Raw genomic sequence first — 26678 nt, forward strand, 5'->3', positions numbered from 1 at the left:
TTATTCAAACACATTTTATTGCACGAGTTTTTTTTTTTTTTTAAATTGTCCAAACATAGTATTAACATTTTTTAATGCTTTGTGACGAAGTTGTGGCTCTAATGCATAATTCTTATCTAAATGAACTCGGACTAATTTCACCTATGGGCTGCGATCACTACATTTTTTCCATTATAATAACGAGTAAAATTATTATTTATCACATTCAAAGTGTTTGAACTTTATTCATCATATCAGTAAAATCAGTAAAATTTATGCAGTACGGTCACAAGATTTTATCCTCTGTAACAATAAAGTAACAAAAATTTACCTACCATAAGAAAATTTGCACAAATAATAAAGATCATGTCGCACTGTTTTTTTATCTTAAACCCCGTAAAAAAATGTGTGGAAACAACTGTCACAGTCAGAAGTTGAAGTCCAATTTCTCGCTGATTACTAAAAGACTTGTCCCGTGTTCAGTTAATTAAAAATCAAATACACTTATAGTCAAATATCATAAAGCCTAAAATCAAAATTTATTAATAACACAAATATTAAAAGTAATAGTACCCTTTAATAAAAAAATACCCCATGTTCATCGTGGGAAGCAAGGAAGATTAGATTAAAGATGGATTAATTTAACACTTTAGTCAGCCAAACTACAAACCAATAAACAGTCAACAGAGACAAACAAACGCCTCTTCGAACAAACCACTAGCAGCATTACATAACAAAAACTTTATTGTTTTTCTCTTCCAGTCTGCCACACCGCCACAATCCAATTTGTCTTTTAATTTGTTCTCCTCTCTCATAAAAATTCAATCTTTTCCCAAAAAGGATTTTTTTTTACAAGTTCAAGACTCTTCCCCCCCACCCCCCCCCCCTCCTCCTCCTCTAACTTTATAAAAATCCAATCTTTTCCCAAAAGGGGTCCTGTTTTACAAGTTCAAGAATCTTTTTTCCCCCTCTAACTCTATAAAAATCCAAGCTTTTCACAATCTTTTCCCAAAAGGGGTCTCTTTTACAAGTTCAAGACTCTTTTTTCCCCTCTCATAAAAATTCAAGATTTTTACAATGTTTTCTCAAAAGAGGTCCTTTGTACAAGTTCAGGACTCCTATTTTTTTTTTTTTTTTAACATGGAGAACATAGAAGAAGGATTGTTATTGAAAGAAAGAGAATTAGTAGAATTGAGATGGGGAGTAATATGGGAAGAAATGAAGGAAGTTGGTTATTTGGCTGGACCAATGATAGCTGTGACACTTTCAATGTCTTTGTTGCAAGTTATATCAATGATGATGGTTGGTCATTTGGGTGAACTTTCTCTCTCAAGTACTGCCATTGCTCTTTCTCTTGCTGGGGTCACTGGGTTCAGCTTTCTTGTAAGTACCTATCCATAATTATTTCTTGGATTTAAGTTATATACACTGGAGTGTTAAGTGCAATTTAACTTGGTATAGTAAGTTTATTTTTCAGATAGTTATAGTAGCTTAACATGAAGAGTTGCATAGAGTTTAACTTATGTATCCCGACTGTCAAATAACTTTTATCTTTATAACGGGTAGCGCGTCTTATTTTCAAGATTGCAGATCTCATTTTTAATAGAGAGTTACCTATATATATGTATGTATGTATATTATCGGACCTGATAGTGTTAAAAATTATTACTATGGATGTTGATGTATATAAGTTAAGCTCAGTTTTACCTGTATATATATGTTTTAGGTGACCTGATATTTTACTATGGATATTGATGTGTATAAGTTAAACTCAGTTTTACCTGTATATGTATGCTTTAGGTGACCTGATAGTGTTAAAAATTATTACACTGCCAATGTCGATATATGTATGCCAAACTCAGTTACATATAATTGTAGATTAATTTTTAAGCTGACAATGCAATTTAACTAGTGATAGAAGGTTCTTGCTCTATATTTTAGGGTGTCATACTCATACTTAATACCTATATAGTGTCACTGTAACACCCCAGGCCACCGCTTGTAGAAATTGTCGGCTTTGGAGCCTTCGCGCCTCATGGCTTTAAAACGCGTCTACAAGGGAGAGGTATCTAGGCACTTATAAAGCACCCTTCGTTCTCCTCCCCAACCGATGTGGGATTCGCCTAATTTATGTGGGATTCGCCTAAGGCAAGCCTTATACTCACCCCCCCTTGGGACTCAGCGTCCTCGCTGAGGTTTGCCCCACCACCGGCCCGACACCGGCTCTGATACCAACTGTAACATCCCAGGCCACCGCTTGTAGAAATTATCCGCTTTGGAGCCTTCGCCCCTCACGGCTTTAAAACGCGTCTACAAGAGAGAGGTATCCAGACACTTATAAAGCACCTTTCGTTCTCCTCCCCAACCGATGTGGGATTCGCCTAAGGCAAGCCTTACACTAGTTTTGTCACACCCAGAACCATGGCCTGGGTGTAACACGACACTCGGTGCCTGACTGCATGTGACCGAGCGAACCACATAGCTTGCTGAATCATCATGAGGCATACATGAGCGGAAGTATGACATGAAACATGATGGGCTTGAAGAAAATACATAAAGTCATAATAATCTGTAAAATACTAGTTTAAAACATAAACACGGATAATATCATAACTGAGTCAAAATGGCTAACCGACTCTGAAAGTCTGACGTGACATACTGGCTTGTCTAGTGTATGAAACCTCTAACATGAGTCTGAACATGAAAACATACTTGCTGGGAAAAGGCCCCAACATACCTTTAGATGCAAAATCAAATAAAGAAGGACAATATCTAAACCCCGGATGAGATGGGGCTCACCAATAAGCTGGTACGTGCGGATCCTAATGAGCAGAGACGTCGTCCTGTAAATCAGTACATGCATTGTGAAATGCAGGCTCCCAAGGCAATAAAAGAGGACGTCAGTACTTTGAATGTACTGGCATGTGAACACATGAGAGAAATAAGCAGGCACATAATATATAGATATGAAACTGAAACTGAACATGAATGCTGAAACTGAATACTGAAACTGATCATGAACATGAATACTGAAAACATGAAAGAATCTGTAACTGAGATGAAAACATGATCATAATTGTAATACCGACATGAACCACTACGGGAAGAAACGTGGAGTTTGATCTCTACCCGATCAGCTAAGCCATCTTGTACCTTGCCGGGGTACAAGACGTGAACATGACATGAATGGATCCAAAATCCCTCAATGGGGAAAACATGAAGGAATCGTCCTAATTGGGCGGAGCGATCCTTATCCTACGTTGGCATACGTAGTTTCGGGCTATCTGAGCCTTCTCGGTATTAATACAACTCCCGAACATGAAAGGTAACTGAAGACATGATTTCTGATTCTTAACATGAACATGGATACATGAAGACATGACAACAAATACATATATACAAGCTTTTCATGGAAATAAGCATAATACTCCCTCCGGATAAAACAAAAAGTCCATTTGGCCTTTTTTTCTTGGATAAAAAAAAGAGTCCACTTAGCAAATCAAGAAAGAATTAACCTTGTTTTTTCGTATTTTCCCCTATTAAATATTATATGATCAAATCCCAATGCCTATTTAATTAGGGGTAGTTTAGTCAAATTGCCTATTTTTGTCTAGGAGTTAGTATTTTCTTAAGGGGTGTGCAAATGGCTAGGTGGACTCTTTTTTTGATCTGGAGGGAGTATCTCATATCTTGTGTTATAGAACCCATGGGATGCAAATTATGGGTTTTTCATAGATTACGGACTGAGTCTCAATCACCAAAACAATAATTTAAGACTAACCAACGGAATTATAACTGACAATATAATATATCATGGTTCAAGTGTCTAGGGTTTATCATGAGTATACCTAGAATCCTAATCCTAGTGTGTATAAACATGGAATACTGAAACATGGGGAAGAACAAGGATGTTCCCACACGTGGGTAACATCTACATAATTGGTAATGTTCTAATTTGCAACAAAAATCTGATCTTGGAAGGAGAATCCTAACCATTGGTCTTGAATTCCTATAATTGGGTTTTCTTGAAAACCCTATGTTAAGAGCATGAGATTCTTCTTAGGGTTCAAGGGAAATTAATGGAATTCACTTAGGATAGTGTTAAGAGGCTTACCTTGATGCTTGGAGAAGTTAAGAGGAGAGGGTTTTCGTGTTAGGGCTTGAGAGGAATGGAAATAATGAAATAAAACTGAATTCCCGTTCTTTTAACGTTTCAGTCGAGGCACCGTTACGGACCGTGTTACGATCCGTAACATATGTTACGGTCTGTAACACTGGACCGTAACATGGGCCAAAATTCCAGTGAACAACTTAGTTTGGAGGTTAGGTTACGGTCACCTGTTACGGGCCGTAACATGTGTTACGGTCCGTAACGATGAACCGTCCTTTGGTCCAAAAGTTACGAGACAGTGATTTTCCAAGCGTGCCTGTTACGGTATGAGAGACGGGCCGTAGCACATGTTACGGGCCATTCCTTGAAGCGTAACACATAATTTTCTGAACTGAAACATATTTTCGATTCAACACTCTCCTTCTTGGGTTTCTAACCTCCTGAGTCATGAATACGGTTTAGTACGGATTTTATGATGTGTTACAAGTGAATAAAACTAAAACTCTTTCTTCTGTAACTACTAGTGGGAAGAAGCCCGTGCACAATATGCACTCACAATTTTAATTTTCTAAGCAGTGTTGATTAAATAATTTTTAAACTTGTCATCTAAAATATATTTGTGTGAGAGTAAATCATCTAATTAAGAATTTAAAATTTTCTCACATTTTCTGTGATATTTGCTAAAAAAAAGTGCGTCCTAGAAAAGTTCTCTAAAAAATATAAGCATGTTTAGATGGGGATTATTTTGAAGTTGTAACACTTTTTTCTACAATCATAAGGAAAACACTCTCATGTACATTAGATAAATCTAATAAAGTACATTAGGGTGAAAGAAGGAAAAAAATTGAGCACGTTAAAAATTGCTACTGAAAATTTCCTTTGTCCTTTGGGTAACACAAATATTACCATTGAGAAATTGTTAAAAGTTGCCAAATGCAAGATACCTGTGGAACCCACATCACCAAGAAGTAATCCAAAAGGATGCAGAAAAAGAAATTTAAGTGGGCCCACGTTCACATAAAGCTGCCAAAGCAAAAAAACAAATACACAGCAGCCTAAAATTTAATTACCATAATGGGCTCCAAAGCAATTTTATTTACGAAAAATAAGAGATAAACTAAGTGCAAATAAAAGCAAAACCAGGGGTAAATAATAAACAAGTAAGCAGGGATGTCAACCAAGTGCTGTCCGCTTCAGCTGCGCACTCTCACTTGGGAAATGGAAGTAAAAGGGACAGATTGGAATGAAGGATAAATAATTTCATTTTCTTTTTTCTATTTCTTTTATTTTACATAGTTGATTAAGTTTAAAGGGGGCTAGATTAGAATTATTAAAAGTTTAGAATAAATAATTAAAAGTAAAAAAATTTAAAAAAACCCCATACCACCTCTTCCTCTCTCATACAATCTCTTTCTTTTCTTTTCTTCTCCTCCTCCTCCTTCTCTTATTCTTCTTCTTTTTCTCCAGCTTCTTCTTTAGATCTGAAAATATATACTATTATTTTTGAATAGGGGTTCTTGGGGATTGTTAAAAATTCACCTATGAATATTGTGTTATAAGGAGATTTGATTCTTCATATTTGATTTTGTGTTGATTTGAAGTGGGTATTGTTAAAATGATATTTAGAGGTTGAATACAAAATTTAAGATCATTCGGATGTGATTTGGATTGATCTAGATCAAAATCGTCCTTAAGTTGTTGTTATATTAAGACCTCGTAGTTGTTTATAAAAAGAACATGAACTAACACATGTTCCATTTATAAGCAACAACAATTTGTTTAAGAAACCTGTTGTTAATTACTTACATATATATAGAATATGTGCCCGTTCAAGTTCTATGTTTAAACAAGCATGATTTTTTTTGTTACGAAATTCGGTGGTTGTTTATATTGTTCTACATAGTATATGAATAGTTTTTAAAATTCATGGAACTTGAATTGACAGAAATTTTATATATAAGCAACCGCATGTTTCTTAAAAATCTTGTGGTTGTTTACACATGAAATCTTTGTAAGTTCTGGTTCAATGTAGAAATAATTAATCATGAATTGTTAAAACTTATGTGGCTATTTACACATGAAGTGTTTGCAAGTTCGTGACTGTGTATAAACAACCTCAAATTATTTAAAAGAATATGTGATTGTTTACGGGTGCAATTTGTTGCAATTCAGACTATGTATATAAACAACTCATGGTTGTTTAAACAATTTGTGGTTGTTTATACATGCAACTTTTGCTAGTTCAGATTTGTGTATAAGCAACCTTAAGTTGTTTAAAAAAAATATGATTGTTTACGTCTGCAACATGTGCAAATTCATATTTTGTGTACTAAACAATTACGAGTTGTTTAAAAACATTGTGTCTGTTTACATGGGCTCTTTGCAAGTTCAGGTTTTATGTATAATCAACCACGAGTTCGCATGTAACCATTGCAAGTTTAGATTTTGATCCTAGGGTACATTTACAAAGAGAGCAGACAAAATTCATGTCCATATGCATCTATTTAAATTTGGAAAAAAGTAATTATTTAATTGTTGTATTTTTCAAAAAACATGTAGCTGTTTAGAGATGAAAGTTGTGGTTTATTGACTTAAAATTCTGCTTGCACAACCACAAATTATTTAAAAAAATGTGTAGTTGTTTAAACACACCCTAGTTGTTTACAATAAACAACAAGAAACTACCCATGTTGTTTACATGAGAATCACACTCTTTGTAAATTATTAGTAGTAAACAATCATTGATTATTTAAATAAATACTGATTGTTTACGATAAACAACAAGAAGTTGTTCGGACAGTCACATGGTGTTTACGTAAGAACCCACTTTTTTGTAAATTATAGTAAACAATCAATGGTTGTTTAAACAGACACTGATTGTTTACAATAAACAAGAAGAAGTTGTTCAAGCAACCATTTGTTATTTACATTTACTTACGTGTAGTTCTTCATTAAGTCACTCGATTGACATTCAATTATTATTAAATTAATATTCAATTAAGTCATGTTATGTATAATTAACTATTAACTTAATAATAATTGAACGTCAAAATAGTCATTTGACAAATAGTTAAATTTTAGTTTATTGATTTAATGAAAATTAAACATCAGTTGAGTGATTCTAAATAATAACTTATTGATCTAGTGATAGTTGAACATTAGTTGGGTGATTATATGAATAATCGGACATTACCTTATTAACTTGATAACATTTGAGTATCGAATGAGTCATTCTACAAATAGGTTGACTTTAACTTATTGATCTGATTAGAATTGAACATCAAATGAGTGGATCTATTAATAATAATTTAACAATAGCTTATTGATATAGTGATAATTGAACGTCAATTAGGTGGTTCTATAAATAATCGAACATTAACTTATTGACTTGATAAAGATTGAACATCAAACGAGTCATTTTACATATAGGTCAACCTTAACGTAGTGATTTGATTAAAATTAAACATCAGTTGAATGACAACAATTAGGTAATTCTATGAATAATCGAACATTAACTTAGTAACTTGATAATAATTGACCATCGAACGTGTCATTCTACATATAGGTTGACCTTAACCTATTGATTTGATCAGAATTGAACATTAGTTGAGTGATTATACTGCCAATTTAACAATAACTTACTGATATAATGATAATTGAACATTGGTTGTGTGATTATATTGATAATCGAATGCTAACTTATTGACTCTATAACAATCGAACATTGAACGAGTCATTTTTACCGATAGCTAAACCTTAACTTAATGATTTGATTAAAATTAAACATCATTGAGCGTTTTTACTAATAATTAACAATAACGTATTCATCTAGTGATAATGTGAAAATTAATTGAGTGATTCTATGAATAAATAAATAAACAACATGTTTTTGTTTAATAAATAACCGTACATTTATCGCAAACAACTCATTATTGTTTAAGACAATTACGAATTGTTTAGACAACGAGTGAGTTGTTTAAACAATCACAAGTTGATTGCGTTAAACAATATGTGGTTGTTTACATTAACTTACATTTAATTCTTCATTACTTTACTAAATTGATATTCAATTATGAATAAATTAATAAATACGCATTAACTAGATGTTAATCTACTAGTAAAATTCGGTTGATGTTTAATTATCATTAATTCAATAAACGTAATGTTAACTAGTCGTTGGACTCTTGTTCCCGATTGAATGTTTATATTCTCTTTCCTTATGTGTGAGGAGGTATTTTTCTCCAAAAGCTCTCAAGAAATCTCTCAAAAAATTTCAAATGGCACTAGATTTATAATGTAGTTATAACACATGGACAAAGTATTTTGTGCAAACACAGGTTCTCTGTGTAAACAAATATACTTATTTAAAACAGCTACAAGGTTGTTTAAACAACCTAATGTAAAACTTACATGTCCAAGTTCTTTGTGTAAGCAACTTTGTAATTGTTTAAATATCTTAGTTAATTTAAACAGGTACCATAGCTGAAAAACATACAAATGAAGAATGCTAAAATAATTTTTTATCTTAAATCCATAGAATAGACATAATACCATCTTTTTTGAAGTAATATACACTGGATTGACAAAAAAATTCAAGAACCAAGCACTACAGATAATATACATTAATTTAAATATTTTAAAATTTTCTTCACTAATTCAAATGCAAAAGTAGAAGGTGAGATTGAATTTTATTTGGGAACTGAGATCGAAGAAGAAGAAAGAAAATGGCGCTGTTGCAAAGAGGATGAAGAGAAGAAAAAGAGCGTATGTTTTTTTTTTTTTTTTGGGTAAAAAAATGCTTTTATATATGGGCCTTTGTGCAAATTAAAGAAACTTAACAATATATAAAAACTTGGTGGTTAAATATTTTAAACTTGGTGGTTAAATATTTAAGTTCTACAAAGTGGTGGTTAGACCGACTATGTTGTATGGGGCGGAGTGTTGGCCAGTTAAGATCTCTCATGTTCAAAAGATGAAAGTTGGCGAGATGAGAATGTTGAGATGATGTGTGGGCACACCAGGAGTGACAGGATTAGGAATGAGGCTATCCGGGACAAGGTGGGAGTGGCCTCGGTGGAAGACAAGATGCGAGAAGCGAGACTGAGATGGTTTGGGCATGTGAAGAGGATAGACATAGATGCCCAATGCGGAGGTGTGAGAGGTTGGCCATGGATGGTTTCAGAAGAGGTAGGGGTAGGCTGAAGAAGTATTGGGGAGAGGTGATTAGACAGGAAATGGCACAGTTACAACTTACCGAGGACATGACCTTAGATAGGAGGGTATGGAGCACTCAGATTAGGGTAGAAGACTAGTAGATAGTATCGTTTATTCTTTCATATTAGCAGTCGCATTATCGTGATATAAGTTCTTGTGCTTTGATTTTTGCTACTATATGTTATTTCCTGTACTTTGATTATCTTATTTTATACGTGATAGCTACTGCCCTTTGCAAACTGCTTCATCATGGCTTAGTCGCTTTCGTTATTTTCATTTCCATATCGCTTTGAATTTCTTGGCCTTATCTGACCTCTTTTTATGCTTTCTATTGAGCCGATGGTCTTTCGAAAACAGCTATCCTACCTTGATAGGAGTAAGGTCTGCATACACTCTACCCTCCCCAGACCTCATGAGGTCGGTATTCTGCAAAAAAATTGGTAGGATCCAGCTGCTCTTCCAGCTGCCCCCTTGTCAAGATGAAAATAATTTTATATTCAACTAAAACCAGCTCAACTAGCTGCCAACAATTCACCAAACTACTAAAAAACATAAAACATTAAGCTACTTCAACAACCATATATATTACAACCAACAATACGTCAAATTCAATTCGAAACTACTTCAAAGTTGAGTCAAAACGTCATTCAAACATTCCGAAGAGACATTAAGCTACTTCAACATTCGCAAACATCTACACAACATTAAACTACTTCACAACCTTTGCAAACATCCACAAAACATTAAACTAATAGATCTACACTAAATTAGTCTACAACATTAGACTAAGTTAGTCTACAACATTAAACTACTTCACCGCTCGCAAACATCCACAAAACACTTACACAATCCACCACAACATTAACATTCAAACATAGTAAGCGCTGAGCTTTCTTCTTGAAGTTTTGAGCTAGCTGCGTCTCATGTTCCGGGCGCCAGACACATTTTTCCTGCAATGAAAAGTAAATGAGTTTATTAATAAGGAATAGATCAATATAAGTGGATTGTTTAAATAAACTAGATGAGTGATAATCGTGCCTGCAAGAGTGCAACATGAATCTTCACCTTTTAGTTTGCTAAAAATCCATTTCCTTCTTTTCAACATTATTTGGGAGGCTCCGCAACCAAAAAAATGCTAGTCAAGTTAAAGTCGCTTCATTGAAGTAAAAGAGGTGATAAAAAAGCGATGGAAATATAGTATAATTCCCTTTATAAATGGAAAGAATATCATCTAACCTTGATGGTTTTGGTCTGTAATTTAGCTTTTGGAAGAAGAAGAGGTGGAAGTCCCAGTTGTGAAAGAGACAGCTAAGGAACCTGCCAAAGTTAGTCATGGTAAAGTAAATGATTAAAAAACCACCAATAGTTCAGCAAACATATATCACAAATCAGTGTGGAATAGCTCATTTAACAACACAAGGATGATTCGATACCCATTAGCCGTATAGAAGGACTTGACATTGCTCCAAGTTCCATGCTAAGTCTCCGAGGCATACCCATAATTGTATGTTTTGCACTTTGAGAGACAATTGGATTGAATTTAACATCTGGTAACCTATCCAACATTCATTGAATCTCTTTGGGACAATGGTAGTTCAAGGATAATCAGGAAAAAACATCTTTCTGATTGTCTGATATACTGGACTTCACCATTCATAAGCTTTAAGATTTTTCGGCACATGCTCAGCCCTAGACCTGCTTGAGTTACCCACTGACTGTTATGGAACATATCTTGGATCAATTCAGGAGGAAGACCTTCGCCAGGGCAAACAATCCTTTTCCCAGGAAAATAGAGAAAAAAATCAAACAGGTAACTGAGACGATGTATGACACCAAACAAACAGCATTAAAATGCTGAAAACTTAAAAGTTAATATCGGATTATATTGACGCCTTCATCAAGAGACCAAGTTGACAACTAGAAAAGTAACTCAAATATACTAGCAAAATACCTCATATGCAGCATATGGTACACATCTAAACCGAATACTTAGCAATTATTATAAACAAAGTAGTGCATCCAATCACCGTAAAAAAGGGGAAGTTACACATTTGACCTCTCGGCCAAAAATATCTACATCCGCTAACCAATATACATGTATATATACATCTGCCTGCTATTTTTTGGGGGGCGGCTATTTATGTCAATTTCCCACAATTAATCAGATTAAACTTCAAATCAAAAGCCTAAGCTCCGGCTCCTTCTATTTCAAGCTTGAAATAGTAGTGTCCACAAACTCCACAAAGTCATTTTGGTGAGCAGTTGAAGTTACACACTTTAATAGAAGCTTATAGTTATGCAATTGCATTTTTAAAGGGGGTGGGAACATTTTGAGGTAGGAAATTGTCACGCCCCGAACCATGGCCTGGACGTAACACGGCACTCGGTGCCTGACTGCATGTGACCGAGCGAACCACATGGCTTGCTGAATCATCATGGTACATAACATAAGCGGAATATAACGTGAATGCATGATGAGCCGTTATAAAACGTAGTAAGTCATAATACTTAATAAAAATACTTGTTTAAACATGAGTGCGGAAATAACATGATTGAGCCAAAATGGCTATACGACTCCGAATGTCTGACATGACATAACTGACTTGTCTAGTCTATGAAACCTCTAGCATGAGTCTGAACATAAAACGTACTTGCTGGGACAAGGCCTCCAGCATACCTTAGATGCATAACTAATCATAAACAAAAGTTAACTAAACCCCGAATGAGATGGGGCTCACCAATAAACTGGTACGTGCAGATCCTAATGAGCAGAGGTGTCGTCCTGTAAGTTCGTACCTGCATCCTGAAATGCAGGCCCCCGACAATAAAAAGGGGACGTCAGCACATTGAATGTACTGGTATGTAAAACAACTGAAAGAAATAACATGGGACATGGAATAACATGATAAGAACTGAAACTGAAAACCTAGACATGAACATGAGCATGAGCATGAGTACATATATATATATATATATATATATATATATATATATATATATATATATATAACATGATAAGTAGGGAGAGCGATAACTTATAACCGATCCATGGTCTGGTGCTTGCGTCCCGCCAGCAGAACACTCAGTCCTTGCCAGCGAACATGAGATTTGATAAAATATGAAAGGATCCAGTCATTATGAGAGATCGTCCGGGACATGGGTGGAGCGATCCTCATCCTACGGTGGCTACGTAGTTTCAGGCTATCTGAAGCCCTCCTCGGTAATTAATGCAACTCCCAAAAACATGAACATGTAAAATAGTGGCACTCGCTGCCCATGGTATATCATGAATCATAACTTGCTTGTACATGGTTTTCATGAATCATAACTTGCTTGTATGTGGTTTTCATGAATCATAACTTGCTTGTATAGTTTCATAAGATAACTTGTCATAGTCTTGCAAAACATGTTTTTGGTTCATGAGTAATAAAAATAGTTCGAAATCATATATATATATATATATATATATATATATATATATATATATATATATATACTTGTCTTGAAAACATGCTTGTAACTTGTTGGATGAAATCATAAAGTTTCATATAAACATAATGAGAACACATGAGGAAGAATTCATGATTCATGGATTAAGCTAGGATTCCTAATGACCGTAATGGAAGATTAGGAATACAATAACGAATATAGATACAAAATTCATGTACATAAATACATAATTACGGGCTACCAATATGTTGGGTTTAATGCCCTAGGATTTGAACTTCATGAATTTTATGAAACGGGTCATGGGGAAGAACGTAGAGATTCCCACATGTGGATGGAAGTTCTACATACCTTAACTTCCCGCTTTTGAGCGTATCACAATGTCCTTCAATCCCTTCAACTTCAATCTATAGCAATACAGGTCATAGGGATTCTATATTAGCAACAATATCCATGCTTTGTTCATCTAAGCATTTTATCAAACACTTGGTGGGCATGAAGCTCCATAACCTTCATTAATGGTGTTTTCTTCACCCAATCCCCATTCTATTACTTCTAGATAATTCTACAATCTCAATTAGATGTAATTAACATCATTCTTCATCACCCACATGAATACAACTATCCCAAGTCAACAATCCAAAAACTCTAGCATAGTTTATATAATTCTCTTTATCAAACCCATTTATTATTCTCCCAAGAATTCATCAATTCACAACTATAAATGATTAGGGAGTAGAAACATTACCTTTTATGAGTAGTCACCACGAAAACAACATCCTCAAGTTTGATTTTTAGCTTAGAACGACGGCAACAACTTGTACTACACTTTATCCTTCACGAGCCTCGAGATTCGGGGCCTCCAACTTGGTTGATTCTCTACTTTCTCTCTCTAACTCTCCTCTCTCTCTCTCTCTCTCTCTCTCTCTCTCTAAAATATGAAAATATGAAAAAATGGGGCTGCTACGGTTGAGCATTTCCCTTAAATACCAAGGGGAAATGGGTTTGACCCGACTTGAAATCGGGTTGGGACCTTTCTGTATTAAAACGTCCATATCTCCCTATTCCGATGTCACATATAGGCCCACGACCTATGGGTGGAAAGGTATTTCAATTATCTACAACTTTCATTCTTTCAGTTTTCCCAAATTCCCAAGTTATGATAGGGTTATGGCCTCTCGAAGTCAGGTGACCCGAAACGTACTTAACGGACCAAAGGACGCCCCATGTTACGACCCCGTAACACGAAGGACGGACCGTAACTTGGGACCGTTCCTTAGTGAAAATTTCTAGTGAGTTTCTGGAAAATTTTGGGACGTTAAGGCTCCATTGTCACGGCCCCGTAACACGTGTTACGGCCCGTAACGTCCACCGTAACACAGGCGAAATTTCCAGCGAACAGGCTTCAGTAAAATGGGCATAACTTTTTGTACACAGCTCTGTTCAAGACCCATAATATACCGTTGTAAAGCTATTTCAAAGGGCTACAACTTTCATCAAGGAAGTTTTCCCAAATTCCCAACGGATTTTCACGAAATTTGACTGGAAGGCAGACATATTGAAAACTTAGCCGATTCTATAGGATTTCAAGTGCCTTACTATTAACCATATTGAGACGATCATATCTCCTTGATCCGATCTCTGATTGGCTTGGTCCTTATATCGTTAGAAAGGTGTTTCGACATACTACAACTTTCATTAAGGGTACTTTCCCAAATTCCAAACTGATCAAGGAGTTATCGCTGCCCGAAGTAGGCCTATCAACCATTTTCGCAAAACGTTCAAGCCTTCAGTGTTTCCACTAGAACTCTAGTGCTATGAGCCTAAACTTAGTTCCAAGATGCGGGGTGTTACAGAAATCATACGGTTTCTTCATCAAACACAAACTTAAAAGCTGAAAGACAAAGACGAGACCTGGTAGTTGCGAAGTTAAAAGAGCTAACAAATCAATGGAAGTGGTGTAAAGTTTTTTTTATCAATCTCAAGTTAACTTGTTTATGTTTATATTTTATCTTATCCCATAATCTTGAATTAACATGTGTAGATTTCACCTTATCCATAGCTGGAACTTATTGTAGTTTGCTTCTCGAGTCAAGTCGGTTAGCTTAAAACTAAGGATGAATACTCTGGTGTTTGTCCTTTGATATCAAAAAGGTGCAGGACCTAGAATTCTGATAAAAAAAAGTGACGAGCTTTTATGTAATTTTGAGAAGGATTAAAAGTATGCTATGTGCATGCGATTTGTAGATAGAAGTAGCCATGGTTAGCGATTTTGAAGTTGAAGGAAAATGTTAGGAGTCCAATATGCTGATCAAATGATAAAAGTCAGAGAGCAGGCAGGTGGGCTAAATGCGACAACCCGAGAAAAGTGGTGCCAGTAAACCAGTGAGTAATTGCTAACAAAGTCCATAGTAAAAACTTATGGTCAATCTGTAATCATGTATAACATATGAACCAGTAATTTCAGACAAACTTATTGAGATGTTATGAAATTATTTAGTTCTACACGAATAAACGTAAAGAGAAAAAATTTGAACAGCCAAGCAATGACAGTTATAGCTGATGAAGTGCAAATGATGGAGTGGATAAGATCTTCCGTTCAAAGATCTTTTAAGGAAACAAGGCTTCACAAGCAGATATAGCTCATTCACTGCAAAAGTAAAGAAGAGAAAGTTGAAGAATATACCTGAACTCAATGTGTACAATAGTTACTCCATCAGAAATTTGCTTCATACTTGGTCGAAGATGGACTTCTACCCACCCTTCTGGGAATGGTGCATAGCTTGCCATAGTATGCAAAAAATCAGCAAAGACCTGTTGAATTCTGACTTGATCGCCATAGACTCTCAGTGTCTTGATTTCCTCTGGAATATCCCGGATAAGCAGTACTCCTCTTTCCCTTAACAATAACATCACTTGGCTAACAACAGCATCTATCCATCAGACTGTTGCTTGATGGCGTTGCGGCGAACATCCAACGCCTGAATATAATGTGATCTTGCAGCTTGCAAATCTCCATCATAGTATTTAAGATCTCCAATTTTGTTTAGCGAAACAGAAAGAGTGTGTGTGGTCTGCAAAGATTGTTTAACGAATTAAGGAAAAAACACACTCATATATGAACATATATGTACTATATCATCATAGATTATGACAAAAATCAATTTAGGTACATACATATACGTAAAATACATGTGTGTAAAGCATCATTAAGAGTTACTCTAGATCATCTTTAGGTACTTTCAAAAGGAAATTGACACTCTCTTCAAAGTAAGTGACTGCAGATACAGCATCTCCGGTAGCTCGACTACAGAATACCTCAAGTTATTTCTTTTAACAAACTAACTGTTCAAAAGTTCTACAATCACTTGAATAAATAAATACTTAAGATCATTTGATGACAATGATAAATGAAAGGGAATGACATCTTTTTCATTCAAGAGTAAAAGAAGAAAATTGGATGAGACACACCTGCAGTCACCAAGCATACCAAGAACTGCTCCAAGTTGTGAGCACAACTCTGATGTATTCCCCATTCTCTGAAGCTGTTCTCTGATGTCATCCGCACACATAGTAAATCTTGATTTTGCACTACAGATATTATTGGCACGAAAAGCCTGCAAGTTAAAACCAAAAGTTAGTGGAAACCATGAAATGTGATTCACTAGCTAGTCTTGACTGGTGAGATTTTTGCTAAACATACCCGCATGGCTTGTAGAACCAGGAAAGCTCCCCGCTCCAAAGACGAGTCCTCATATATAACTGTTTTCTTCTCGCCTACATCTTCTTGTTCGTTATTAGCTTGAGACCTCTTAATCCTTGCATGGCCTTCAATAAAGCGATCAACAACATTCTGAAGATTCATGTCTGCCTCAATCTTTTCAATATCAACACCACCTAATGGACAGTCCTTAAACCGGGAGATACATGCCCTGTTTACCAAAAAGGTATACTACTTAAAAATGTCCAGAGAAATCTTTGTCTTTTCCCTTTTCTTGATTTTAAAATATCATTAAAAAAAATACCAATATAAACCGCTTACTTGCAGAATACATGTGAACAGGGCACACATCTGCTGCAATCATAAAGAAGTGCCTGACATATCATGCAGCTAAAAGGACCAAGTTTAAATGTTTGAGTATCATATCCAAAGGGGCATTTAGGTGACACAGTTGCAGATTCTCCAGAATCTTGTTTAGGCTTGCTCTCCTGGACGGCCAGTTGTTTATTTTGGTCGTCATGAGGGTTCTTAATAGTCGAATCATATCCAAACGGACACTTAGGTGACACAGTTGCAGCTGACACAATAACATCACTTGGCAAACCTGTCCAAATGGAGACAGATGCTAAGGTAACACATCACTCTTTCTCCATCAGTCATACTTGAGTGTTATACATCAAACTATGCAGCTATTCAAATTGTCAGGATTTTATTTATGCATGTACTGTATGGAACACATGAATGGCCTAGTGTTTACCTGTATTTTAATCCTTAAAGGGCATCAGTGTAGTGCTTTTGTGCTTAATTAATGTTGGGGTAATAACTAATTTGGGGCAAAGAAGGTTTTTATCGCGAAGATTTGCGGACACAATATTATGTTCTATTCCCCTACTCGGAAAGAGGGATTTGAATACATTACCAGGAAAATAGGCAGATTACAAACAGAACTAATTAACAACAGATTTCCATCTCGAATGGGATTAAACTAAATGGTTAATGGAATCAACTAGCCACAAAAACTCAACATCATAGAATGTGTAGAGCCATTGTAGTGATGGAGAAATCTTAACTTCTTTTCTACCAGATTTTCAGAAAGTTTCTTCAATGGTGGGGAAGGCAAAATGGATTGACAAATAGCTCATCTATACAAGCATGAGAGCAAGCATACACTACATTATGGTAGATAAGCATACAAACTTAATAATTTTAATTTCTATAGAACTGGAAGTTAATGCAGAGGGCCAATCTTAAAAGACATGGAACAAAGGAATAAGGCTTTTCATCAATTGTATCTCTTAAGTGCAAATTTAGTAAATTGCACAGAATACCTTAAAGCAGCTATTAGTACAAATCATCCCACATTAACAACTATCAAGGATTTAAAACAAAACATTAATCTTCAAGTAAGAAACATCTCCAGAGACCAGAAAACACAGAAATCCCATTTGGCAACCTACAGAGGGCTTCATCCAACCAAAGGGAAAAATTCAACAAAAGGGAAAATAACTTGTAGCTACTCAACACAAGACTAACCTAAACATGCTTATACTTCTACAAATCCAGTGGAAAAAGAGAAAATATTCTTTTGCTTAGTTTAAAAACTAGATGTTTCCATTACCTAAATGCCATAGAGTTACGACTAAATGCTCGTTTGAACAAGATGCAGGAGCTGAAAATAAATTACAGCCAAAATTATAACAGTAATCACTGGTCACTAATATTAATTTCGTTTAACTATAACCCAAAAAAAGACCCACAAAAAAAGGGAGCAAAAAACCAATGCACATTAACGTTTCCAGCTATAATCAACCAAATACACTAACCCATAAAACCCAATCAGTGAGAAACTTACCAAAGAAGCAAAAAACTAAATGTGTCTTGAAGAACCCTAAACTAGAACCCAAGCAATTAAAAAACATACCTGGAATAGATGGTGGTGGCGACGAAGCCGGATCTGGCTGGCTGGCGGCGGAGCTGGCTATTGGCGAAGGTACGGCGATGTGGGTGAGGATACGGTGGTGGTGAAAGGAGGAGAGAGAGAAAGAGGAGTGGGCGGGGGAGGGGGGGTGGGGGTTTTAAATTTTGAGTGAAAAGTAAAAATGGGGGTAAAGGAACACAGGGTTAATAAATTAAGTGATCAGATTTTTATTTTTTTTAATTATATTTATCGACCTCACGAGGTCGGTAACTTAAATAATTATTTTTTGACAAAATATACCGACCTCATGAGGTCGGTATATTTAATAGTTTTATTTTTTATTTAAAATAATACCGACCTCGTGAGGTCGGTATTCTTTTAAATTAAAAATAAAGCTTATCATCAAATAAATTTCCGACCTAGTGAGGTCGGTACATTATTTTTTACAATATTACCGACCTCATGAGGTCGGTTTATTTTAAAAAAAATTTAAAAATAAATATTACGACTTTACCGACCTCATGAGGTCAGTTTTTTTCCGACCTCAACTGAGGTCGGTTTTTTGAGGTCGGTAAAACCTGTTTTTTTAGTAGTGAATGATAGCAGTGACACTTTCACAGTATTTCTTGCAAGTTGTATCCATAATGATGGTTGGTCATTTGGGTGAACTTTCTTTCTCAAGTACTGCCCTTGCTCTTTCTCTTGCTGTAGTCACTGGTTTCAGCTTTCTTGAAAGTACCCATTTATGATCCTTTCTTTGGTTATGTGCATGGACAATCAGAGGCGGAGTCTGGATTTCTATTTTATTGGTTCTGGATTTTAGAACAACGACTTCAAGTGCCAATAATTTAGTTCTAAATTTAATGTGTAAATATTTAAATATTTAATGAATATCTTAACCCAATTATACTGACAATATAAGTGCAATTTAACCAATAATAGTAGGTTCAAACTCTATTTTCCAGGTAACTATAGTAGGCTAACATGGAGAGTTGCAGTTACATAGAATTAACGTATGTGCATGGATTGTTAGGCTAACCTTTACTTTATACTTTATAGCAGATAACATATCTTATTTTCAAGTTTAGGAATAATACTTCTTATTGAAAGCTACCTGCATATATGTTTCAGGTGACCTGATAGTGTAAACTACCTATCTATGATTGTTTCTTGGATAAACTACCTATCTATGATTGTTTCTTGGATTTGGATTTAAGTGTCAGTGTAAGTGCAGTTTAACTTGGTTATAGTAGGTTCACACACTATTTTTTCAGGTAACTATAGTAGGCTTAACATGAAAAGTTACCTAGAGTTAAACATATATACACTCTTTGTCAGGTCACTTGTACATTCTTAGTAGGTAACATACCTTATTTTCAAGATGCAAATCTCACTTTCTATGGGGAGTTACCTGTATATATGCTTTAGGTGACCTGATAACGTTAAACATTATTACATTGTCGATGGCGATGTTTATAAGTTAACTTAGATAATTAATACATATCGAGTGGATAGAACTGTACTCTTTCTTCTTTCGAGGTAGTAACACAGAAGGTCGATCTCTCAAGATCACCCAATTTTCCCTATATCACATCAAAAGCCACCCAATAAATATTTGGCCAATAAAATATGACATGGCATTTAATTTAGTCCACGTGAACTTTTCCTTTTTTTTTTCTTTTTCTTAGTCCACGTGGCAAAAAGACCCGACCCGACCTGACCCAAACCCAAATTAACCCTATATTCTCTCTTAATTAAAATAGTGTTTCTCTCTCTCTTTGAAAAAAAATTGGCCCATCATTTTATTAAAATCGCGTCGTCTTCTTTTTCCTTCTCTCAGGCGAAGTTCATAAGGATTTTTTTAACGACATAACAAAATAAGCATATACTAATATATAAACAAAGATACCAGTAACAAAGCAAGGTTTCTCATACACCTTCCATAACAAAATTACAAATTACAGGCAGTTTGCAACTATTCTCTTCATAGCAACTGTTAAATGATATACTAAATAAGCAAAACCAACTGCAACTAATTAATTTCTTCAACCAAAAAAAAAAACTGATTGAAGAATAGCGTTTAAGAGTTAATTTGGGTTGGGTTGGGTCGGATCTTTTTGCCACGTGGACTAAGAAAAAAAAAAAGAAGGAAAAGTCCATGTGGACTAAATTAAATGCCATGTTATATTTTAATGGCCAAATATTTATTGGGTGACTTTTGATGTGATATAGGAAAGTTGAGTGACCTTGTTGTTATAAAATAAAGAAACATGATCTTAAGAGATCATTACCCATAGTTGGGTGACCTTCTGTGTTACTACCTCTTCTTCTTTTTGTAACTTGTAATGTGTTACGTTTACAATTTTGGGAGCTTACAACAACGCAATGTTTCGGCAGGAATAGAAATGGTCTTTGTGGTTGTGTGTACGGACTTGGGGGTTGGAGTTGGGGGGGGGGGGGGGGTTGAGCAGCCATTGTATAGACTTTAAGCGATGAAGATATTAATTATTTAGTTGAATGGATTCAATTTGGTTATTCCCTTTTTGTTTTTGTTCTCTAGCTTTTAGTCTTCACATGAAGAGAGAAATTGAACGGGATTAAGGTAAAAACATAGGTAAATGCCAAGGAGAAAACAAAGAAGAATAAGAATGTGTTTGAACTAGAGTTTAAAGGCAGTCTTTTTATACTCTTATTTTTTCAACCTAGAGGGCATAGTTATAACTCTACTGTGATTAACAAGCATTGATGTTCCACAAAATAGAACTGCAAATTTTTTCTTTGCTTATAAATGAGCAAATTGTCTAGTAATAACTGTATTTTTACCATTTTTTGTGCCTCTCCACTGACTAAAATTTAAATGTGCCGTGTAGTTAGGCATGGCCAGTGCACTAGAAACTCTTTGCGGACAGGCTTTCGGAGCTAAGCAGTACCAAAGACTTGGTACTCAAACATATACAGCCATTTTGTCTCTCTTCATTGTTTGCATTCCCCTCACGGTCTTATGGATATATATGGGAAAATTGCTTACATTCATCGGGCAAGATCCTCAGATTTCTCATGAAGCCGGAAAGTTCATTAAGTGGCTTATTCCCGCTCTCTTTGCTTATGCGAATCTTCATCCACTTATTCGGTACTTGCAGATGCAAAGTATGATTGTTCCAATGCTCATGAGTTATTGCATTACCATATGCTTCCACATACCATTGTCTTGGGTGCTAGTGTTTTGCTCTGGCTTAGGTAATATTGGTGCGGCGGTGGCTATTGGTATATCGATGTGGTTGAATGCCATCATCCTTGCATCGTACATGAGGTTGAATTCCGCTTGTGTGAAAACCCGTGCACCAATGTCATGGGAGATCGTCAGGGGAATGAGAGAGTTTTTTCGATTCGCTATCCCTTCTGCCATCATGATTTGGTACTTCCACAGCCTCCCTCCGTCTATATTAATATTTTAATTAAACTTTTTTCGCGTGTATTTTCGACAAAATTCATGCTACGTGTTGCATTTTGTAGTCTTGAATGGGGGTCATTTGAGCTGCTTATCTTGCAATCCGGGCTATTACCGAATCCCCAACTTGAAACTTCAGTGCTATCCATATGGTATGTTCTGAATCTCTCTCGTAAATGATTGGTTCAGTTAGTAATATGATCTAAAAGGTCCTAGAATTGCTAATTTATTGTGACATTCCATTTTGCAGCCTGAACACCATTTCGACCCTTAATGCAATTCCATTTGGTCTCTCTAGTGCTGTAAGGTATGAATTTAATTCAACTTTTCACGTCCATGTGGGTTGTTTCTCAAATATGTGGATATTGAACTCCTGTTTACTTTCAGCACTCGAGTTTCTAATCAATTAGGAGCTCGTGTATCCGTGGTTTCTGTAATGCTCATAGCAGCCACGGAGACAATATTCGCAAGCACAAGTCTATTTGCCTGTCGAAACATATTTGGCTACATTTTCAACCACAAGAAGGAAGTCGTGGACTGTGTCGCAAGCATGGCTCCTCTTCTATGTCTATCGGTCATAACTGACAGCTTGCAAGGAACCCTTTCAGGTTAGACTTTCTCCACATCTAGTTACTAGAAGAAAATGTAACAACTACGAGTTTCAGAGCCACGTTTTCAACTAAATCCCTTTTGCCGGAAAATTGTACTACGTATATTGGTTAAACTTTTTCCACATCGAGTTACTACAAGAAAAGGTAACAGATACCAGTGGCAGAGCCACACTTACGTACCAAAAAGGGGCTCAACTGAATCCCCTTTGTCGGAAAATTGTACCATGTACAGTCAGACCTCTCCATACCAACCATCCTCTATAACAACATTTTACTATAACGGCCAAATATATATATATATATATATATATAATTTTTTGATGACATGGGAAACCGCAGCCGCTACCCTTCGGGTGCGCATAGGGTAAACCCAACTCCTGTGCAATAGCTCGCAAACCACACAGGAGAGGTAACCCGCACTAGGCCACTCCTGTGCGACGAGATCCCCTGCTGTCGTAGGCAGGGAGTTTCGAACTTGAGACCTTCATTATGAAAGCTCCATGCTCAACCAACTGAGCCATCCTTGCGGGTGCCAAATATTTTTTGGAACTGATTATTCATGTTATGTTATATTATATGTTCTCTATAAAAGCATTTTCGTTGTGGCAGCCAAAAAATATTGGAACAAATGACGCCTTTGTAGAGAGGTTTGACTGTATATAGGTGAAGACTTTTTCCACATCAAGTTACTGCAAGCAAACGTAACAAATACCGGTGGCGGAGCTACATTTACCTAGGGGGTTCAACTGAATTCCCTTTGCTAGAAAATTGTACTATGCATATTGGTGAATTTTTCTTCGCGAGCATCTATATAAATTGTTGAATCCGCCACTAACAGATACATGTCAAGAACGGGCGTATGACTAATGGTGGTATTATGCACATTTTAGGTGTCGCGAGGGGATGTGGTTGGCAGCATATCGGAGCCTATGTCAATCTTGCTTCATTTTACCTATGTAGAATTCCTAGAGCTGCTTCATTGGCTTTTTGGCTCAATTTTCGGGGGAAAGGCTTGTGGATCGGCATACTTTCTGGTGCAGCTCTGCAGACTATTCTACTTTCTGTGATAACATGCTGCACAATTGGAAAAAACAAGCAATGGCAAGGAAGAGGCTTCATGCTGATGAACAATTATCTATTGATAACAGGCTGATGTAAATGAGAGGCCTATGGATGAATTCTACTACACACAGTTGAAAGTAGGGCTGGGCATAAATACCGAAAACCGAAAAACCGGACCGAACTTCATTTAGCCGAAACGGAAAGAACCGAACCGAACTAGTTGGGTTCGGTGTTCATTGTCCACCTTTAAAAAATCGAAACCGAAATAGCCGAACTGAAGTTTGATAAAACCGAACAGAAGAACCGAATGCCCACCGAAATTTAATACATTACCCAAAAAATTTAAATAGTCCAGGCCCATTGAGTTTAAGCAAAAAAAAACCCCAAGTGTAACAAGCCCTCTTTTGCTTTTGTATCCCTAATTTCCACTTCAGTTGAGAAAATCAAATATCCTTAACAAAGGAAGGTGACTAGGATGTGTCGTAGGATTACTGTATGTCCTCTATGTGTTTAAGGTGACTAGGATGTGTCGTAGGATTATTGTATGTCCTCTATGTGTTTTCTTAGTTATTCTTATTGTATGTATATAACACCTAGTAATCCTATATCATGGTTATGGTTTTCTGTTCTTGTGTATCCTGTTTGTTTGACTTTGATTTCAATTTATCAGTTTTATGTTTTATTGCTTTTGAGAACATGAATTAGTGTAAATGGAATCGCTTCTAATATCATATTAAAAAAACCGAATTGAAAAAACCGAAACCGAACTTCAAAAAACCGAAACCGAAAGAACCGAACTAGTTTGGTTCGGCGTTCGGTGTCCACCTTCAAAACACCGAAACCGAATTGAAGTTTGATAAAACCGAACCGAAGAACCGAATGCCACCCCCAGTTGAAAGTCTTAAATAAGTTACAGAAGGCTGAACTAAAAGAAAGAAGAGAGGTTCCAATTTAATAAAAAAATTGCCGGTTGTCACATTTTTTCGGGGACAGATGTTTAGTAAATGATACTCTTTATTTCTCTTACAACTTGGGACAATAAACTGAACTATCTGTAGGAATGTACTTTTTATACATCTGAACACTAATGAGAAATATTATTAGACTAATCAGAAATTATTATTATTATTATTATTATTATTATTATTATTATTATTATTATTATTATTATTATCATTCTATCTTATAACAATAGTTTGTTAAATCACGCCCTCTCGAACTATCGGTGACACATAACATAGGTAGATTGAAATAGATAAAATTGGAAAGCACTCAAGGGTGTGGCTAAGTGGTCAATGAAGTGTGAGGAGGAACCATGAGGTCTCAGGTTCAAATCACAACGAAGGTAAAAACACTAGGTGATTTCTTCCTATTTGTCTAAGCGTTGGTAGACAAAGTTACCTATTGCTGGTGGGAGGTAGCAGGTATCCCGCTGAATTAGTTGTTGTTGGTGGGAGGTAGCAAGTATACCATGAGAATTAATCAAGGTGCGCGCAAACTGGCCCGGACACCACGGTTATCAATTTTTTTTTTTTTATAAGTTTGGATTCAAATATCTCCGATTTGTACTGTACTAACAAGTTTTTGGAGAAATATCCAAGTTCCTACGCCACAGTTATTAATCAGCTTGATTAATCTTAAATGTTTTGGTTTTTTAAAAATAACTACTATCCTTATTTGTACTGAAGGATCCGACTCCTCTCCATTTCTCTTCTTTCCATTTTCCCCAAGTTCTAGTTTAGATTAGAGACACATTGCATAGATAAGAATTAATGGCTAAGATTTAATTTACTAAATCATGGTCCTAACTATGATTAGAATAACAAATTATTTCTTTATTTACTTTAAAAATTTTGACAACCCCACAATTCTAGCTAAAACATTATCTCTTCCATCAATATAAATTATCTTCCCATTCAAACATGGAAATTTAATTAACCCTGTGTCCGAAAAGAAATTTATCAACATACGAGCTCTTCTCTTCCCATTCAGACAAGATATATTATTGTACCAAATAAAAACGAGATATATTACACGTAAATTTAGTGGGCCAATTAAATTAATGAATGTCCCTAAAAAAATTAAACCAGTTTATTATATAAGAAAATTTAGAAGAGTAAAACATAATGTTTAAAATTAAAAGTTAAAAATTAAATTCCAATATTCTTATTAAATAACTACGAACGTACACTGAAGATTAACAACAGAATATAGAAGTTATGTGCTTTAAGCCTCTTATCAACAAAACAGATGATGTTCTTAAGTAGGAAAGAGTGAGAAAAGATTTTTAATATATTGATGGAAGAGATAATATTTTAGCTAAAATTGTGGGATTGTCAAAATTTTGAAAGTAAATAAAGTAAATATTTATTATTCTAATCATGGTTAGAACCTTGCTTTAGTTAATGAAATCTTAGCCATTAATTTTAACCTATGCCATGTGTCTCTAATCTAAGTTAAAACTTGGGGAAAATGAAGAAAAGAAAAATGGAGAGGAGCCGGATCCTGTACCAAACGAGTTATTTGAAATAAGATGCAACAACTGGGCATTAATTGAAGACACATCACATATAAAATGGTTTGTGAGTGACTCACACCACATCTCCAACAGTATGTACTATTGAGGCCTCATCAAATTTCCAGACAATTTTTTACGACTCACAATGTCTGAGACTATTGTGTCACATAAGAGAATATGAGTGAGAGGATATAGGAATAGCCGAAGAGGCTGAGTGTCGAAGAGAAAAAAATTAAGGGTGTGTTTGGTATGTTTTCAATTTTCCCATGTGTATAACAATTTTCTCTGTGAAAACAAGTTCCTTACAAATCAAGAAAATGACTTTCCTAGTAGGAGTATAGGAACGAAAAACAAGTTCCATAAATGAAATTTCAAGCTCATTGTCTCCTCTCCATTCCCTAACTACCCCAACCTCCAACCCCACACCCCTGACCCCCCATTCCCCACCCACAGCCCACCTCACACCATAGTATTTTCCTAAATTACATATAAAGAAAAACATAATTGTGATAACTGAGTAGGATCTAGAAAGTGTGAAGGAATAGCATCAAGATCCTGTCTTTCACAACTAAAGCTTTTTTAAATGTTAGGTCCATTCTTATAGGCTCTATTTCTATCTAAAAACAGTAGGATATCCAATTGCAAAGAA

The 26678-nt window shown here is 35.6% G+C and overlaps 1 long non-coding RNA gene and 1 pseudogene across 1 annotated transcript; one reads left to right on the top strand and one right to left on the bottom strand.

The window, feature by feature from the left end:
• The first annotated feature begins 919 nt into the window (after positions 1–919).
• Positions 920–24135, top strand: LOC132641656 (protein DETOXIFICATION 14-like; annotated as a pseudogene).
• Positions 9905–16362, bottom strand: LOC132641657 (uncharacterized). The gene is made up of 6 exons (XR_009582918.1): positions 16223–16362; positions 15438–15825; positions 13103–13158; positions 12043–12107; positions 10738–11079; positions 9905–10621 (listed from the first exon to the last, which is right to left on the bottom strand). It is a non-coding gene; the product is annotated as an uncharacterized LOC132641657 (long non-coding RNA).
• Positions 24136–26678: the final 2543 nt, after the last annotated feature.

This window comes from Lycium barbarum, chromosome 5 (assembly GCF_019175385.1).
Source record: "Lycium barbarum isolate Lr01 chromosome 5, ASM1917538v2, whole genome shotgun sequence".
Classification (NCBI taxonomy): domain Eukaryota; kingdom Viridiplantae; phylum Streptophyta; class Magnoliopsida; order Solanales; family Solanaceae; genus Lycium; species Lycium barbarum.